Here is a 17,861-nt window from a genome sequence, read left to right as displayed (position 1 = left end):
TGAAAGCCCACACACGAGCGGACTGTCCGCCCAAACACTGTTCAGCGGACAAAGTTGGGCGAACAGTCCGCCCGTGTGTACGCGGCCTTAACCCCCCAACACTGAAAGGATTGAATGTTTATTTTTGTCTAGGCACCTTTAAATGCTGCTTTACTTACCTTTATCCTTTTCACTTGCAAGCTTCATTGAGACAGTTCTCTGAAGCCTCTTATCTTCAGTAATCTGCCCATAGATTACATCATCATTGCCAGCAATCCTGGTCAACAAGCCAGAACGTTACAGGGAAAAGGCAGGAGTCCTCTGGCATGTGAAAGATGGATAAGGTAAAAAAAGTATAACCACTTTTTAATGGCATGTGAGATGAGTGAGTGGTGGGGGGGTGCGCCGTAAGGTTAGTTTTATATTTTTCCTGGTGTTTCACTTTAAAGGCTACTTGAGGCTGTGGCATGGTGATTGAGTGTAGAAACTAAAGAAAAGCAAATTATGAAAAATCTTTTACCTGTTTATTTTCCATGGAGAGGACTCCCTTTATTTAGTATTTCAAGAATAGAAACAAAATATAAAGTTCTTCCACATATTTCTGTCCCAAAAAGAGCCTGTAAAAAATACAATTATTTTACAAGAATGATTTTCGGCCCAATGCTAAATTTTCTAGACAATTCTTGTGCAACTACTGTACATTTTAAGAATATATGACAGTGAAAATTTGCAACTCATTAGACTGTAAGCTTCTTGAGGGCAGGGACTGATGTGAATATGTAAAGTTCTGTGTAAACTGTCATCAATATATAAATAAAAGGAAATAAGAGCTGCGCTACAAAAAAAGTGAATATACACAATAAAGTAGAAACACATGGCAATCAAATATACACATATGATAGTAATACTTGAGATTGACCTGTAAGGAAACCAATATAAGTGTGTATTGTATGATCCGGTGAACACCCATATATGGAAAATTATTAAATATTACATGAAAAATAAGCCAATATGGCAAGTGATTAAATGGTGAACAAATGTCCAGTAATGGTAAACATGTTAAAACAATTAACATAAAAATCCCTGCAGAATTATTGAATAACATTTTTGCATAAGGGTTATTTTCAAACGAAGAGTCTGTCCGAGACGATTTCTGATTAGTGATGAAGCGTGTAGGGAGGAGCGACGGTTTGACGTCACAGTGCTGCCCTCACGCTCCATTTGCACAAGTGTGCTTTGTATCTTTTGCCAGCCAGCTTAAACAAATTTTTATTGTTCTATTTTTTAGCTTACCTTTTTTTACCAATAAAAACCATTTGATTTTACGCATGGCAAACCTTTTTTATTTTCATATTTTTTTCATTGACACTATATTTGTGTCCCCCCGTTGGAGTCCCAGCTTCTATAGAGCCCATTGGAGTGTCTGATTAAAGTGGTTATTGGAGGCATTGGGAAGACCTGAAGGCCCAGTCCAGTACAGGCTTCCACAGCTCGTCCAGTTACCATCAGTGGTTTGAGGAGGACCCAAAGGCCCCGGCCGGGTATAGGTCACAAGCTTCCACAGCTTGTCTAGCTGGTAAGCCTCCAGTTCACATGGTGGTGGACTCACATTGTCTCACAATACAGAAGATTCTTCACAGGGTGTCCTCATACTCAGACTCTTCATTTGAAAATAACTCTTTATGCAAAAACTTTATTCAATGATGCTGCAGGGATTTTTATGTTTTTTTTCTCGCGTTTACCAGTACTGGACATTTGTTCACCATTTAATCACTTATTTTTCACGTAATATTTAATACTTTTCCATATATGGATGTTCACTGGATCATACACACTTATATTGGTTTCCTTGTAGGTCAATCTCAAGTATTACTATTATATATGTATATTTGATTGGCACATGTTTTTCTACTTCATTGTGTATATTCACTTTTTTTTGTAGCGCGGCTCTTTTTTCCCTTTTATTTCTAGTTTGGTGTGTATTTTACTTTGAGTTGCTGCTTTTCACATTTTTTTTATTTACCAGTGCAGTTTGTTTCTTTATATACTTTGGATCCTGCAATATACAAATACCTGTAATAAATGGAAACCTTTTGTTTCAGTCTCCTCTCTCCTCTCTTACTTGTTCTTAGCTTTGTCTCCTCTCTTCTACCTCTGTAGCACAACAAAGCCTAATGAACAGTGGACATAGAAAATGCCACTTAGGGCTTTTTGAAGTTTTTATTTTCTGCCTCTAAACACCCCTCCATGTTAGCCTATGTGTCCTTGCAAAAAAAAGGAGTCTCTCACATTAGGAAATCCAGAGAATAGCCATTCACAGCTGGATCCTCACTCTTATCGGATAGTCCTTCTCTCACCAGGCCTAGCAGCCAACAGGGTGCTTAAATCAAACAAAGTCTCTGCCACAGACTTGTTGTAGAACACTTGAATAAAGTCTCTGCCACAGACTTGTAGGACACTTGAATAATCTGAAAGATGTAGACAACTCAGAGAACCCTCATACGGTACCAGTATCTTGCAGCCGGTCCGGCGATACCATACGAGATTAGATTCGCTTGGGGTCTTTCAACTTAGCCTCCAGGCTCCTGCTGAGAAGCCAACCTTTGCGTGGTCTTCTCCCGAAGAGTCCTCCCCTGGATGCTTCTACAGTTGCTGGGCCTCTCCACAAACCGAGACGGCACCGGACCACCTTTCAAATCCTTCTTTCAGTTACTTTGCCTCGGGCCAGCCAGCCTCGAGACTTGGAGTTGGGTGGGTCTGCACCCCAGGCCATAAGAGCCCTGGGGGCTGGTCAGGAGGACCAAACAGTCAGAAAACACTTCTGGACTGGAAACCCCGAAGAACGCGATTTCAGCACCTTAAGTACCCTCTCCCAGAATGCACAGCAAGACTGACACTCCCACTGGGCTGGTTCCGAGAGAGAACTGGCACTCAATGCACCCAACTGGACTTACTTCTAGCACCTGCCAGAGATGACAGCGCCACCTATGGTCAAGCAGAACATCATGCAATCCAGCCAGACTAGTACTGAAACCAAAATTTAGAGTAATTAACCCCAAAACCAAACTGTAGTTCCAGGAATATTAAATGCCAAAAACCCATAGTGCATGCTCTTCAGGAGCCGGCGCTACATATACAAGTCATATAGGGATCCAAAATGTGCATAGAAATATACCATCTTTTTATCAGTGAAATAAGTGTGGCTGTAGAAAAAAGGATAAAAAAGGACATAGTATTAAAGTGGTTGTAAACCCTTACAAACCACTTTGACCTACAGGTAAGCCTAGATTAAGGCTTACCTGTAGGTCCAAGAAATATCTCCTAAACCGTATAGGTTTAGGAGATATTTACCTGAAGACAGCCACCGCTGTCTACGGCGCATGCGCCGTAGACAGCGGCACGCAGGCGCACTGGGTAAGCCGCAGATCACGGCGATATGCCACGAGTGTTGGCTCCCATGCGTATGCGCGGGAGTGATGTCATCGCTGCTCCGGTGAATCACAGCGCCGGAGCAGCGAGACCCACCAAAAAGATGGACGCTCGGAACTACAGGGGACAGCGGTGACTTCGCTGGCTCCTGTGTCAGGTAAGTGACACATAATGGACTACTATGCGATGCATAGTAGTCCATTATGCTTTACCTTTGCAGGGAATCAAATAGGAAGTAAACCCATCAGGGTTAACTTCCTCTTTAACCCCACATTATTAAATATTTCTTGAAACAAAGTTAAAGTAGAACTATATGCAAAACTTTGTTTTTCATTTTGGATAGAGCATAGAAAGATTATAACCACTGTCAGATTTATTTTTTGCCGTCTGTGTCCCATTGAGGGAGATAGCCCTTCACTTCCTGTCCCATAGCCAAAACAGGAAGTGAAAGGAAATCCCTGCAAATTAAAGTGATTGTAAAATCTAATTTTTTTTTTTATTTAAAAAAAAATAACAAACGTGGTATACTTACATGCTCTGTTGCAGTGGATTTGCACAGAGCAGCCTGGATCCTCCTCTTCTCTGGTGCCTCTTCTGTGCTCCTGACCCCTCCCTCCTGTTCAGTGCCCTTACAGCAAGCAGCTTGCCATGGGGGCACCTAAGGCGAGTCACAACTCCCTGTGTCCATTCAGACACCTCACCCCCCCCCCCTCCCCTGATTAGCTAGCTGACTTTGACAGAAGTGGCAGCCAATAGCCAATCAGGAGGGAGAATCTCAGATGGCTGAGACACTCATGGACATCGCTGGACAGAGAGTGACCTCAGGGTAGTGTGTGTGTGTGCGTGTGTGTGTGTGGGGGGGATGAAAGGGGCTGCTGCGCACAAAAGGCTTTTTATTTTAATGCATAGAATGTAATATGATAAAAAAACCTTCCGACTTTACAGCCACTTTAAGGTAATTCCATGGGGACCCACAGGTCACCAGAACTAGTGCCCCCATTGGAAAGTTCCCCCTCTATTACTTTTCTGGGGACAACCCAAAATCTGAAATTCTCATTTATTTTCTTTTACTGTCACTTTCAATGATAATGGTAAACAGGACAACTAGAGAGGGTGAATCTCCTTAACAGGTGGCACAGACAGCAATAAAAACTGACAGGGGTTCTAATCTCTTCCCAGTCCAAAATATCCAAAAATAAAAAATAAACAAGTTTTGCCTTTAGTTATACTTTAAATATGTATTAAAAATACATATTTATGAGCAGGGATTTATGTTTTTGTTTATGGTTTTGCACAGTCTTGCCAGACAGCAGATCCATATATGTGACCTGACTATTCTCTACTGAGTGCATCTAGGTCATCTTCATGCCAGTGAGTGGACAATGTTTGAGCAGCACCACACTGATCAGCTCATGCCTCTGCTCACTTTGCTTTATCCTCTTTTGTGTTTCCATTCCACACAAGAGTATGCAGCATAGCTGAGTTGCCCATACTGATCGCTTCCTATTGTTGTCTTAATGCTGCTGTGCCAAGGATAACAAAAGGTGAATATCAAGACAAATTCATGTACTTACACTAGCTGTTTTTATACCCATATTTTATATCTATTTCAAGTTCAACTTTAATACAAAGGAGCATGGACTGTTTGCTTAATTAATAATGTGAAGCTGTGTTCAATTTAAATACCCAATCAAGCGCTAAGAAAATCTAAGGAAATATTTTTTTTTTTTAAACTGAATGAATAAAGTGCACACAGGTTTACCTTACTCACTCTGCAAGTGAGAATTTATTAGGTAAGAGAATAATTTCTGCACCTTTACTAAATCAACCATTTTTTTGTTCACCTGGTCTCAGCAGGTGAAGAATTGTAGTTTATATAACTTCTGTAACAACAAATAATCCATTGCACCACTGTTACTAAAATGCAATGGCTACATTGTCTATCATAAAAAGTATGTTCACCAACTTTAGTAAGTAATGGCAATGCCTGTAATAAATGACAAAACAGGCAGTGTCTATTATTTCTTGTTATCGTGCAGCACCTCTAACTTGCCTTGACTTGCAGGATCATTAATAGCTACCACATTATCTCCAGAGCCTGCAGTATGAATAACTTACATGTCACATTAGCAACATGAATACCTCACATACTGTATAAGGAACATATCATCATATGAAAATCAGTTTTCTCCATTCACCATTTATACCTTATCCCTGCTGAAATTTCACTTAATTTTGTACAAATAGCACATTGCATCAATAAAACTTGTTTTATGCAATCCAAGAGTTTAATTGAGAGTTCTCACATTTTAAAGCAGCTATTCCTTAAATGCCACTAATTGCCAGACTAGTCCTATCAGTGGCGGTGCATCCATAAGGGCGCTCGCCCCCTCTCTCCAGCCACCCCCTCTATGACCAATGGATAGATTCATATATAGCATGACTCTATCCATGGCCGCTGCTGCCACCCCCTATTCAGGCGTCTGGCCCCTTTTTAGGTATCGGGCGACTGAATTACAGCGGCAGGGGGGGTTGAAGTATCTGATTAGAGCCATAGGCTCTAATAGAGGTCAAAAAAGGGGGCGTGCGAGCGCCATGTTTGGCGCCCTCAGTTCACCCAGGTGTATTAGAACAGCAAATTCATATTTGCTTTCCTAACACTGAACCGCCTCTCTGCCAATCAGGTACTTGGGTCTATTACCCATCACTTGATTGGCTGAAAGGACAGGCGCTGTGATTGGATGCCTATCAGGAGGAGAGGATGGGAGAAGAGGACAGGAGGAGGCGCATGGAGGACACCGCTCGCCACCATCACCTGCTGCCCCATCGAGACAGGGTAAGTGCCGGGCAGATGTCAAGCAGGCGGGGGATCACAGTGGCTGCATTCGATGCACAGTGGTGGCATTCGATGGCACAGTAGCAGAATTTAATGGCACAATGGCAGCATTTGATGGACACAGTGGCTGCATTTGATAGGTACAGTGGCTGCATTTGATGGGCACAGTGGCTGCATTTGATGGGCAACAGTGGCTGCGTTTGATGGGCACAGTGGCTGTGCTTGATGGGCACAGTGAGGCTGCAAATGATGGAGGATTTTTTCTGAATTTTTCAGTTTGTTTGCTCCCCCCCAAAAAAAAAACAGCTGTCACTGAATCTTATCCACTCCTGGATAATGGTATGTGTCAAAGTTTGGTTGAGGCTGGCATATCAAGGAACAGTGAGCAAAGTCAGCAGTCAACATGTGTCTATCAGTGCATCTTATGATTATTTTTTACATTCTGTGTCTGTCAGTATATATCTGTCAGTTTATCATGTGCTTAGTAATGAGCTGTTGGTTTGGTTTAAACCTTTGTTTGGACTGAATTGTGCTTTTTCCAAGGTTCAGTAAATAACCAAACTAAAGCCAAGCCAAACGTCCAGCTGCAAAAGGAAGTGAGACATTTAGCAGCAGTATTATTCTTCGGTGTAGACCCTTCAGGTTTAGTATAGACCTTTCGAGCCTGATATACATTTTTCAGTGAAATCCTATGTAAAAAAAAAAAAGTGTAACGTCTCCCCCAAAATCCACACCACACCCTTATCCAAGCATGTAGCCTGCCAGGCCATGAAAGGAGAGGAACAAGTGTGTACCGCCTTTCCTGAAACATTTCAGGTCACAGTCCTTCAACATGGGGAGGGTCCCTACTGGCAAAGCATCTCATTCCTATGTTGATGAGGACAAACCCTCTAATTCAAAACCTTGGCCCAGTGGCTATGAGAGTCTGTAGTCAGGGAGCTTATCAGAATCTTAAAGTCTCTTTAAAAATAAGAGAGCACCCCAGATACCACCCCCTATGTACATAGGAGTTACATAGTATCCCTGCTCATTCACCCAAAAAATTAAGTGGTAGATGAAGACACATACTTAATGCGTAATTTATTAAAAAATAAAAAGATAAAAAAAGTCTGCCCTTGTAAACCCATCATCAGTCATGTCGTCCAGGGATCCAGATCTGTGCCAACCATGATGAATGACACCCACTGACCTGCCAAAGGTAAAAACCGACCAATCCTCCAACATAAGACATATAAATACAGCGCTCGCAAACATACTAAATGGAAGTGAAAAAAATATATATATATGTGAAAAAATATTATATAAGATGAACCAACACAAAGTCCAAAACAAATCACTGAAGGTGCTCCAATCCAAAGTGAATGAATAAAAACGTTACGTGCACAGCACCCCCTTAAGAGTCCCCACTCACCAGATCCACATGACCCCCAGCTTTTCAGTCTGGAGGGTCAGTTAAGGCTTGGTATGGATGTCTTTAGGATGGTGTGTGGAATGCCAGGTCAGCAGATCCAGGGTTCCTCAATGAAGTGTATGAGCCAAATAGACACGTACCCAGAAGTAAAAAAAGGGGGAACTGATAGTGAAGTACCATCAAAAAATGTATTTATTTAAACAAAAGATGGGTACTTACAAAATGAAGGGATTAAACAAGCATTAAGCATATAACAAATTGTATGAAACCGTTGTTGGTAGAGTGCGTTCCAAACGTGTGTTCCTAATGACTGGAACTGACATCAGTATTCCCGAAAACAGCGTCAACGTTTCGCCCTCCTACAGGGCATCATCAAGGACCTAGTTTCCGGTAGGCTGAGCAATCTTAAATAAAGGGCGGTGGAGTAAACGCCCTTTCATACACCCAATCAACATGAGCACAACGGCCATATTGTTGGTTGGATAAAAAAAAACCTTAAGAGTCCCCACTCACCAGATCCACATGACCCCCAGCTTTTCAGTCTGGAGGGTCAGTTAAGGCTTGGTATGGATGTCTTTAGGATGGTGTGTGGAATGCCAGGTCAGCAGATCCAGGGTTCCTCAATGAAGAGTTTGAGCCAAATAGACACGTACCCAGAAGTAAAAAAAGGGGGAACTGATAGTGAAGTACCATCAAAAAATGTATTTATTTAAACAAAAGATGGGTACTTACAAAACGAAGGGATTAAACAAGCATTAAGCATGGAACAAATCGTATGAAACCGTCGTTGGTAGAGTACGTTCCAAACGTGTGTTCCTATCGACTGGAACTGACATCAGTATTCCCGGAAACAGCGTCAACCTGTTGCCCTCCCACAGGGCATCATCAAGGACCTAGTTTATGGTAGGCTGAGCCAGCTTAAATAAAGGGTCAGAGGAGTAAACGCCCTTTCATACACCCAATCAACATGAGCACAATGGCCATATTGTTGGTTCGATAAAAATGTCGCAACTAAGGATCAGAAAATGTCCATAGGAGAGACAAAACACATCACATCAAACAATTTCCAAGGAAACCATAAACGGCAATTCCAGTTTACTATTGGAACTAATAATACATACCGTATATACTCAAGTATAGGTTGATCCGAATATAAGCCGAGGCCCCTAATTTACCACAAAAAAAATGGGAAAACTTATTGACTCGTGTATAAGCCGAGGGTGAGACATGCCTGTCCATCCCTGTGTCCATCCCTGTGTCCATCACTGTGTCCATCCCTGTGTCCATCACTGTGTCCATCCCTGTGTCCATCACTGTGTCCATCCCTGTGTCCATCCCTGTGTCCATCACTGTGTCCATCACTGTGTCCATCCCTGTGTCCATCCCTGTGTCCATCACTGTGTCCATCCCTGTGTCCATCACTGTGTCCATCCCTGTGTCCATCCCTGTGTCCATCCCTGTGTCCATCACTGTGTCCATCCCTGTGTCCATCACTGTGTCCATCACTGTGTCCATCCCTGTGTCCATCTCTGTGTCCATCCCTGTGACCATCCCTGTGTCCATTGCAGCCTACCTGTGTCCTGTGCATGCCTCCGTGTGCCAATCTGCAGCCTCTTTGTCCTTCTGCAGCCTCTGTGTCCTTCTGCACCGATCTGTATGTATAAAAAACATACGGCGACCATGCCAGGATCGCCGCACCTCTCCTCCTCGTCTGTGACAGACGGTGGCCATTCCACTGTTCAAAAGCCGCGCCTCCGTCTGTGATAGGCGGAACACTCAATTTCCCAGCAGTCAGTGTTCCGCCTATCACGGACATCCTCTTATCCTCGCCCGTAGTATGAGGATGAGCGGATGTCCGTGATAGGCGGACCACTGACTGCTGGGAAATTGAGTGTTCCGCCTATCACAGACAGGGAGGCGCGGCTTTTGAATAGTGGAATGGCCGCCGTCTGTCTGCACGACATGCTGATCGGGTAGGCAGACGGCGGTGACTCGAGTATAAGCTGAGGGGGGCACTTTCAGCCTAAAAATGGGGCTGAAAATCTCGGCTTATACTCGAGTATATACGGTACATAAAATAAAATAAAAATACATATAAATCTTATATAATATATATAATATTTTTTTCACATATATATATATATATATATATATATATATATATATATATATATATATATATATATATATATATATATATATATACTTTTTTCACTTCCATTTAGTATGCTTGCGAGCGCTGTATTTATTTGTCTTATGGTTTTCAAGTGATTAGCACTTTGTGTATAGCAGCTGAAATTGTTCTCACATTACTGATTCTACTTTTTTACACCATCAGCGTGAGTTTGTATATTTAGTTTATATATATTTTTCAAATCCTCCAACATATCCATATTCATTGCTCATTCACCACAAATTACATTTCCTAGTCCCCGCAGCAAAATGGGTGGGTCTGCTGGGTCGTATCATTGACCAAATATAGACATGATCTACCATTATCCTGCCAGGCTACATGCTTGTATAAAGGTATAGATTTTGGGGGCCACCACACTTTTTTTCTTGTTTTGTGTGTGGGGTTCCCCTTAAAACCCATACCAGACTCAGGGGACTGAGAATTTGTGGGAGACTTCAATCTGTTTTTTTATTTTGTTTTTGTGTGGATTCATCAAGGATAAAGTGTGGTATCTGGTGTGTATTTTTTAGGGGGATTTTGCATATTTGTTTTGCATGGGGTTCCCATTAGACTCTATACTAAACCTTCATCTTGGATAATGGTCTGGTATAGATTAAGGGAATACCTGACCATTTATTTACACAAAGAATGAAGCAGACAGAATCTGTATACATCATACAGATGAGCCACTTAACAGGCAGGTTCATTTCATTCCCCAGACATATTACATAAAGGAATTTAGCATTTGTATTGTTTTGTTACAAGCATTATTAAAATTGCTGCTCCCTACCAAACAATATTTAACAGTTTTTTTTGCTGCTTTGGTACATTTTTCTCATGGCAGTGCCCGACCCCCACACCCATTGGCTTGACAATCTCTTGTCTGTTAATTTAGAAAATGGGCATTTCTTTTCATCTCCCTTTGACTTCAATAGGGTTTGGTTTCAGCAACCGAACTTCATTAAAGTTTGGCAAACCCACACTGAACTGAATACAGGTATTACCGACTCATTACTATATTCTGTGTCACAATAGTTCAGCAGGGGCGATTTCTATAATAAGATTGCATAATTAGTGAAGTGGCTCTGACCAGAGTTGACAGTTTTTTTTTGTTCAAGCCATGTAATGGACACAGAAAACATATGGAACTAGGTGCTCTGGTCAGATAAGACCAAAATTTTAACTTTTTTTTGTCCTAAAAAGCAAAACGCTATGTGTGGCGGAAGACTAACACTGCACATCACCCTGAACACACCATCCCCACTATGAAACATAATGGTGGCAGCATCATGTTGCGGTGATGCCTTTCTTAAGCAGGGAAACGAAATCTGGTCAGAGTTGATGGGAAGATGGATGAAGACAAATACAGGGCAATCTTAGAAGAAAACCAGTAAAAGGTCAGACGGAATAATGTGTGGGATTATCCGATTATTTTTCTTTAAAAAATTCCAAAGGACCTAGAAATAGAACATGCTTTAAATCTTTCCAATGGAATACATTTCTGTCTGGAAAACTGTTCATCTGTATGCTGGTCCGACAGATCAAATACGACGCAAGGGCAGCTATTGGCTACTGGCTATTAAACTTCCTTTTCTAGTCCCGTCGTATGTCATCTTGTTCGAAACGAACAGACTTTGGTCCGATTATGTGTGAGCAAGTCCGTTCGGTCAGAAATCCATCAGAAGAAAGACCATCAGAGTTTATTCTGATGGAAAGTCTGGTCGTGTGTACGTGGCATAAGAGTCTGCAAATGACTTGAGACTGGGGCGGAGGTTCATCTTCTAGCAGGACAACTATCCTAAACATACAGCCAGAGCTACAATGGAATGGTTTAAATCAAAGAATATTCATGTGTTAGAATGGTCTAGACCTAAATACATTTGGAAATCTATGGTAAGACTTGAAAATTGCTGTTCACAGATGCTCTCCATCCAATCTGACAGAGCTTGAGCTATTTTGCAAAGAAGAATGGGCAAAAATGTCACTCTCTAGACAATTACAATTTGGCACTGCATTGATTTAACTGGTAATTGCGTGGTCATGCAGCGCTGTACCCAAACTAAATTTGTGTTCTTTTTTTTCCACAAATAGAGCTTTCTTTTGGTGCTATTTGATCACCTCTGCAGTTTTTATTTTTTGCGCTACACACAAAAAAGAGCGACAATTTTGAAAAAAAACAATATTTTTACTTTTTGCTATAATAAATATCCCTGTTGTGAATTCATGAAGAAATACATTTAATATTCACTGGCAGAGATGAGAGATTTCAGTAGGCCTCAAAAAGTGGATGAACTATAATTTTGATATTTTTGAACTGTTACCCTCTTGGAGACCTTTAAAGCAAAATACATGATCTCATGTTTTCCAAATTGTTACTACATCAACTATTGAAAAATTTTACAAGCAGACGTTGAGACAGAAACTCACTGGAACAATGGTAGCTCTCATCACAAAACAAGCAGACATTTACCTGGTTTTAGTGGATAAACAAAAACCACATATACAACCATGAAGACAAAAGGTTATTGGACTACTTTCACATCGAAATAAACCTCACATGGCCTAAACTATTGTGTAAGAGTGAGGAACGGTTTAAATAACTGACACCTTGGCTAACAACCCTTTGTATGAATTTTTAGGAACTTGTGGACACAGCTAAGCTATCTAAATATTTATTGGACTGCTCAAAGTCCATCTCAACACATGGTGTTAGAGAGATGCGAATAGATATGCAAGTCAGACATATTTTAAAAGTACCTATATGGTGATTGTCAGTCAATCGAATTATATATGATATTTTAGATCACAAAAGATAATTATAATTTTAGTATATGATGATTTGATGAAATTTGTTATATAGAAAATATATATGAAAGTGTGGTTATAAGTAGAAGTGTTTTAACAACGAATTAGTATTATAAAAAACATATAATTGTGATTATAACTGTATAATAATTTAACCTATGTTTAGATAAACAAATATTAATTGGATCTATCAGAATTATTCAGTTATCCATAAAAATAATTTTATGTGATATTGATTGATATATATAACCTGTGTCCTTTCTAAATGGACTACATTTTTATTGATATACATATATATATATATATATATATATATATATATATATATATATATATATATATATATATATATATATATATATATATAACCATTTTATATAATAGGGATTAAAAATTATGTTAAGCATATTTTCTATTATGTCGGTTACTAACATCCCTGAATACAGGATCTATATATATTCTTTTCACTAAGATACAAATAATACACATTTTAAATATAAAATATATTAACTTAAAGAGAAACTCCAAACACATGTGAGACACCTGGCGGTTGAAGGTGCTATTACCTTTAAATCATTAGGCTCCTGGGAAAGGTTAATTATTAAGTTTTGCCTGCCAATGAGGAGGGAACGCATACCTTTTGGGCAGAACTTAGTATAATTGTATGATCTTATTGTTTAAGAGGATATTTAAGAAGCAAGAAAGATGCCATGAGAGGGAAGATCAGGGACCCACCCTGAGAAGGGCCACCGGGAGATACACATACTCCCAGACAGACTGACACCCATGCACCATGCATGAATACATATTTTAATATTCATGAAGATTCCTAAAGCCTGCTCCTTGGAACTCGGAGGTCACAAGAAGTAATTCCTCTTTAAGAGTATCCATGTTGAAAGCCACGGCAGCCATCTTAAAAATCCTGGTAACCAGCAATCCAAACTAATAGCCCTTTTGGAATGGGTAAATATGCCATGTTGATTATATCTAGTATGTTCTTTCAAGTATTAATGTATTGAATATTCTACTATTGATAATCGTTCTCCCGAATTCAATTTAGCCTTTTAGATTTTTTTTCTCTCTAAAATTCAATTTTCCATTAGAATATGTATTTTGCATAGATGCCCCTTTTATTGACAAACTTCACATTTCACATTGTTAACCACTTACTTAACTGCAGTATAGTAACGGTTGGATGTGTGAAGTACAGACGTTCTGTTTAATTGTCAATTATTATAAGGTTATTGATTCTACTGAGAAGTTATCATGGTGATATTACGTCCAAGGTACTACACTCCCATTTTGTGGGTGTTTCTATTAATTTTCAAGATGTTCATGTAATGCAATCTGTATTTTAATTTCATGTAAATATTAGTTTTTTGTCAACCAATAAATGTAACTATTTTGTATGATCACTTGTCTCCGTGAATAAGTTTCACATGTATAGACTGTGTCATATAGATTGATTTTGTATCTTAAAAATATCCTCGTTAAAAATTACTTAATACTTTAAAAAAATACTGTGCGGGAAACTGTCCTTAAAAAGCACAACATCCCCAAAAAAAAAAGTAAAAAAAAAAAAGCTGAAAACATTTGTTTATGGGGAAAAGAAAACATGGTAATTATTTATAATACACAGTGCTTAAGCAAAAAAAAGATAGGCTTCATGTACACTTAGCCTACATTTCCTGTGGCTGCGAGCAAACGCAAAACACAGTAAAATTTCATCAGCGGTCAAAACGTTCCTATCTTGAATGCAATTCTTCCACCTTCAGGAGAAGGAGGTTGAGGGAGATTGAACCTCACCTAACCACAGCAGCTCCTAAACTCTGCTAAAAGCCTATGTATACATTGACATATATGTTTTTATGGAGTTGAATTTAGGAGCTTTGGAAAAAAAATGCCAAAAGCTCCTAAACTCAAGTTTAGGAGCTGCTAGCGCACATGAAGCCTTAAGGTTTAGATTCACTTTAACTTACTCTAAGCATTGTACTGCAGATTCCTCTTCAAGAAAAATACAAAGACATTTAGCAAATTTTTCCACTTCATCTTTTATCAATTCATTTTAAGTTTGGACGTCGTAAAAGAATGAATAGGAGTAGATCAATGCGACAAAGCCAAAGTAGTAAGACTTTAAAGTATAAACATGAATGTTGAGTTGAATTTCCCTACGTATGCAACACAATTCCTTCTGTAACACTAAAATAGACTTCTCAGTTGTCATTAATGATGGATGTAGTCCATAATCTCTGGCCTGTTTGTGACATTTCTTTTGACCTTTTCAATATTCTGTATATAGGTTGTCATCCAATTGACTTTTCTCTGCAATTTAGGTTGCTGAGATTGAAGTTCAGGTAAAAAAAAAAAATGTGTGTGTGTGTGTGTGTGTGTGTGTGTATGTATATGTGTGTATATATATATATATATATATATATATATATATATATATATATATATATATATAATATATGAAGGTCAGGGCAGTGTAGTACTCTCTGTTGCCTGACATCCAACATTAAAAAGAAATTCTGCAATCGCCCAGGACATTTCACCTAATATAAACCTCATCCCAGGCTGGCTATTTGCTCATTTCACTTCATGTTTTCTCCCTCCTCAGTTATCCTATACATTTTTAAATGAGTAAGTAAATAATTCTGTAATGTAGTTTTATTTTTGCGTTTGATGTTCCTTTTTGATTTTTTTTCATTAGATCATGAATATGACAGTAGATTAACTGCCTTTGCCCACACAGCTATTGGCTTAAGAATCATATATTATATTTAGTCCTTGGAAGTCCTTGAGTTTGTAAAATTATTCTTTTAATGTTGGTTTACAAGTACCATTTATTTTTTTTTTTGATAGATATTGTATGTGCCTATTTTTTTTTTTTTTTCTGATAGCTCACATTTTCTGCTAAAGGGTGTAAATAAATAAAGGATTAAAGGACTTAACTAAAGACAACATGACAGTATGCGACACTCACCTGACCCTGCAATGTCAAATTTCAAAGTACAAGGGTGGTAAAGGACGAAGGAGGAGATTCTATGCGCAAAGTTTTTTGCCCAGAATAGAATATACACAGTATATACAGTATCACACAAGTGAGTACACCCCTCCCATTTTTGTAAATATTTTATTATATCTTTTCATGTGACAACACTGAAGAAATTACAGTTTCCTACAATCTAAAGTAGTGAGTGTACAGCTTGTATAACAGCCATTAATGTCTAAACCACTGGCAACAAGTGAAAATATCCAAATTGGGCCCAAAGTTTCAATATTTTGAATGGCCGCCATTATTTTCCAGCACTGCCTTAACCCACTTGGGCATGGAGTTCACCTGAGCTTCACAGGTTGCCACTGGAGTCCTCTTAGCCCTTGTACACACAGTCGGAGAATCTGTCGGAATGTGTCTTATCGGACCGTGTCGTCAGATAATCCGACTGTGTGTGGTATGCATTGGACTGATTCCGTCCGAATCTCCGTCCGACCCAATTTTCCAACATGTTGGAAAGATTTCCCGACCAACTGGGCCGGACGGACATAATCCGATCATGTGTAGAGCATTTTCATCAGACCAAGTGCCACGCATGCTCACATTCAAATTCGGACACGGAAGCGCACACGGAAGCGCTTGTTCAGGTAAAACTACTGCTCGTTAGCGATATAGCACATTCGTCACGCTGCAATGTTAAAAAATCATGCATCAAGTGCATTCTCTTGTTCTTTACAATGCTGCAAGAACCAACTTCTTTTGATGCTCATAGTCACACACACTTCTCCCGAACGGATTTCATTACTCTTTTTTAACCATTTGAGCAATACAATTTTAGTTTAAGTCACATCTACACAATGTTTTTTTTATTTTTTTATTTTTTTGGGGGGTTTTTTTTGGGGGGGGGGATTCCCTAAAAATCTCTTTTAAAGACACTGCTCATTTCTCCTTTTTTTTTACTTTTTATTTTTGGGTGTAAACTTACAACAACAACATTATTGTATTTTTTAAATTTTCTTTAGTTTTTTTAATCTACAGGAGGTTGTTTAGTGTTGGTACCCATTGTTATTTAGTTCACTTTGTATTTTGGAAATTTACCTTGCCGCTCACAAATAAACTGTACTTTTTGAAGGAAAACAAATTACACAAGTATTTCATCAAACAAAAATAAAAAAATTTTTTTTTTGCTCGAAAATAAAAATAGGAACGCAGCACTGGAGAAACTTCTTAACTTTGGTGCAGCCTTTGGCCCCCAGGGCAGACATGACTAAATGACATATAAAAAAATTGGTGGCCCGAGGAGTACATATCTCAGGGAGAGAAGTCTGCTCCTGAAGTCCTAGAGAGCAGGAAATTCAGATGACATTTCTGTCCCCAGGATGGTGATCTTGAAGAGGCTGCATCTTCTGGCACACCAGACTCATCCCAGGCCATCACTCTCTGGTCTTCCTTTGTGACTTCCCACCAGGCATCCTTCCAGGCTGTGGCTGGGCTCCTGTAGCTGGGGCAGGAGGAGAAGGAGGGCGTTGGTGGACCTCCTGGCTGCCACTTGCCACAGCCTCCCCCCGACTGAGGTCTTCCTGTGTATGAAAAGGGGACATAGTTTTAGTTTTTTGATCATCAATCACAACATTTTGTGTTCCTGGCTTTTGATAATTAAATGTTACCAAATAGAACAGACTATCATTCTGACACCAGCATTTTTATTTCCCGTCCCAATCATTTTTGGTCACTACTTTCTATTGAGATGTAAACCACTTGGGGAAATCACAACTTACTGATCAATAAAAACATCTAGTTAACATCATTAAATGTAACACAAGAAATATGTTCAACAATGCAATACCTGTCTCAAGCTGGGCCCCACCACATGGTGCTGCCTGGAAGGCCCAGGTTGTACATCAGAAGCCTCAGCTGGGTGTGAAGGATGCCTTGGAGGAAGCCTGGATAGTGGTGGCCTGAGTGGTGGCCTGGATACCCCCTGGTCTACCAGAAAATGCAGCCTGTCAAAGTGCACCATCCAGGGGTAATAAACAGCATCTGTATCTCCTGCTCTCAAGGACTCCAGGTGCTTCTTTCTCTCCCTGAAATATGTAAGCTTCATGGCCACAATTTTGCGATTCAAATATGTCATGTCTGCCGTAGGGACCCTGATCTGCACCAAAGCAAGCAGTTTCTCCAGTGCTGCGTTCCTCTTTGATCTGTCATAATAAAATTTGTTGTGGAACTGCCA

At 39.7% G+C, this 17,861-nt stretch overlaps 1 long non-coding RNA gene across 1 annotated transcript in view; it reads left to right on the top strand.

The window, feature by feature from the left end:
* The first annotated feature begins 253 nt into the window (after nucleotides 1-253).
* Nucleotides 254-17,861, top strand: part of LOC143963498 (uncharacterized) — a 37,899-nt gene continuing 20,291 nt past the window's right edge. Inside the window, exon 1 of the long non-coding RNA XR_013270978.1 lies at nucleotides 254-323. This is a non-coding gene — a long non-coding RNA (uncharacterized LOC143963498). The remainder of the gene's footprint in view (nucleotides 324-17,861) is intronic.

Source organism: Lithobates pipiens, unplaced genomic scaffold (genome assembly GCF_037356315.1).
Source record: "Lithobates pipiens isolate NorthernLeopardFrog02 unplaced genomic scaffold, aLitPip1_a1.2 Scaffold_8, whole genome shotgun sequence".
Lineage (NCBI taxonomy): Eukaryota > Metazoa > Chordata > Amphibia > Anura > Ranidae > Lithobates > Lithobates pipiens.
This window is presented reverse-complemented; position numbering and strand designations above follow the sequence as displayed.